The sequence below is a fragment of the Chenopodium album genome, chromosome 8, assembly GCF_948465745.1.
Source record: "Chenopodium album chromosome 8, dcCheAlbu1.1, whole genome shotgun sequence".
NCBI classification, from domain to species: domain Eukaryota; kingdom Viridiplantae; phylum Streptophyta; class Magnoliopsida; order Caryophyllales; family Amaranthaceae; genus Chenopodium; species Chenopodium album.
The window spans coordinates 56,314,340-56,316,795 of NC_137841.1; the positions used below are offsets into that span (position 1 = coordinate 56,314,340).

The 2,456-nt window shown below is 43.2% G+C and overlaps 1 pseudogene; it reads right to left on the minus strand.

The window, feature by feature from the left end:
- Nucleotides 1–2,080: 2,080 nt before the first annotated feature.
- LOC145557105 (small nucleolar RNA R71) lies at nt 2,081–2,179 on the minus strand (annotated as a pseudogene).
- Between the last annotated feature and the right edge of the window lie 277 nt (nt 2,180–2,456).

Sequence of the window (2,456 nt, forward strand, 5' to 3'; positions counted from 1 at the left end):
ATGACCAAGCAAGGAAGAAGCATTGGGCTAGAGAGGGCTTAGAGAGGCCTTGGAGAGGCCTCGGAGAGGTCTCCAAGGTATTGCCAGCAGGCCGCGGGCGCGGGTCAGTGAAGCCGCGGGCGCGGGCTCAAGAAGCACAAATGGCAGATTTTGGCAGGAACTTCTCGCGGTTGCCCCGCAGGCTCTCCGCGGGCGCGGGAAACTTGGAGAGGGCGCTCCGTCTCAGAGAGACCGCGGCCCCCTGATTGAGTTTTGGGAGCAAGGGATTAGCCGCGGGCGCAACATCTGTGGCCGCGGGCGCGGTTTTATTCTGCCGCGGGCGCGGGTGTTGCCCAGATATCCCTCGGAGGGTTCCATACCCATTTCTCCGCGGCCGCGGGTTCATTGGGAGAGGGCGCGGGATTTGCCGGTTTCTTCTTTGCTTATAAATAGAATTGTAATTCCTTTTTGAAACCAAATTTTTGATAATATTTCATTAGCTTAGTTTTAGAGAGAGAATTTAGAGAGAAGTTAGAGAGAAGTTCTTGGTTTTGGATTTGTAACTCAACATTTGATCAATCAAGTTTGGATTTCTTCATTTTCAATCATCAATATTAGTGAGAATCTCTTCCTTCTTTCATCTCTTACTTACTTGCTACTTGATTTATGCTTGTTGCTTGTTTTTCTTTGGATTTGAGTTTGATATTGTTGAATATTTTGATTTCTCTTAGATTTTGATATAGAATGATGGTTAATGCAATTTCTAGTTATTTGTTCTTGAATTTCACCATGATTAGTGAGTAGATTAGTTGCTAGGGAAAGGGGGAAGCATGTTTGATTAATGAAATTGCTAGTTGATGCTCTTTGATTGATTGATTTGTTGCAATTAAATTGGTTGACATAGTTTTGCATGTGATTGATTAGACTAGGAGTGATCAACCTATAAGATTAATCTAGATTGCATTGCAACTCTTAATGACATGAACAATTGATTGAAAGTTGCTCTAATTGATTGGGTTTGCTTGTGATTCTTCTTGATTTGCCTTTCATAGTGACTCCTAGATTGGCCTATAGGAGATAGCATTTGAACTCTCTTGATTGCTACTATTGTTTGTCCATTGCAATACTTGAATTAATTGATTGAGCTCTAAACTAGCATTATCATTGAACTTGCATGTGGAACCCATATCCCTAGTGTTTAGACCTTTGATTTACTTGATTAGACTTGTTTTAGTTTACCATAGTGCCAACCATAATCTCAACTCCATCTTCGAGGTAGCTTGACTTAGACTCTAGTTTTCATCATTGCATTCCCTAGGGATCGACCCTTAACTTGCCCTATATTTATATAAGGTTGGTTAGGTGTTTAAATATTTAGTTTGACTTGGGGGAAGGGTAGATAACGACATACATTTTCCTCTTGTCAAAATGGGGCCGTTGCCGGGGAATGCTATTAGTGCTTAGCTTTTGTTGTTGAGTCTACTTCATTTTAATTGAAAAAAAAAATACAAAAAGATTTTATTTCTTTAGGCTACACTTGTAGCCGTGCTACTAATATTTTCTTTGAGTTTTGCATGCATAGAGTTCGTGATCGATCCATTGTGCCTTTTGACCCGGAAATTGAAAGGACTCTCTCAAGGAGAAGAATAGCCAATCGATCCTTGGGGTATAGGTCTTTAAGTGAAGAAGGGATTGAAGAAGAGCAAGGCGTGGGAGAAAATCCGAGAGTGGCCTTGAAGGAGCTAGGAATACCCGATGCATATAGGTTTGAGAGCGGTATAGCTCCACCTACAACACCGGCAAATGATTTCGAAATTCGGCCGGCCATGATCACCTTAATTGAGAGGAGGCAATATAGTGGGGCTAAGAATGAGAGCCCGTTGAACCATCTTAAAGAATTTGAGAAATATTGCAACACCATCAAAGTTAACGGAGTTTCTCAAGAGTTTATCCGCCTCAAGTTGTTCCCCTTCTCTCTCATAGGAAGATCCTTAGAGTGGCTAGATAAAGAGGTGAATCCCAACTACTTGAGAACATGGGATGATGTTACAAAGGCCTTCTTGTCCCGCTTCTACCCTCAAAAGAAGACGGCGGAGGCAAGAGCCTTGATTCAAGGGTTCAAGCAAAGGCCAAATGAAAGCCTTTACGAAGCATGGGAGAGATACAAAGAATATCAAAGGGAGTGCCCTCACCACGGAATCCCAACATACCAAGTGGTCCAAATATTCTATGGCGGTTTAAGTCCCCAAGGCAAGTCATTCCTTGATGGGGGGGGGGGGGGGGCGGGGGTCCTATCATGAACAAGACCGAAGAAGAAGTGGTGGACATTATTGAGGACGTGGTGACGTACTATAGAGATTGGCAAGATGGGGAGAGGGACTCTTCAAGGAAGCAATCTTCATTGTACTCGGCGGACCATCTAAATGCGATCAACAACCTTTCCTCCCAAATGACAAACTTGGGAAAGGAGGTGACAG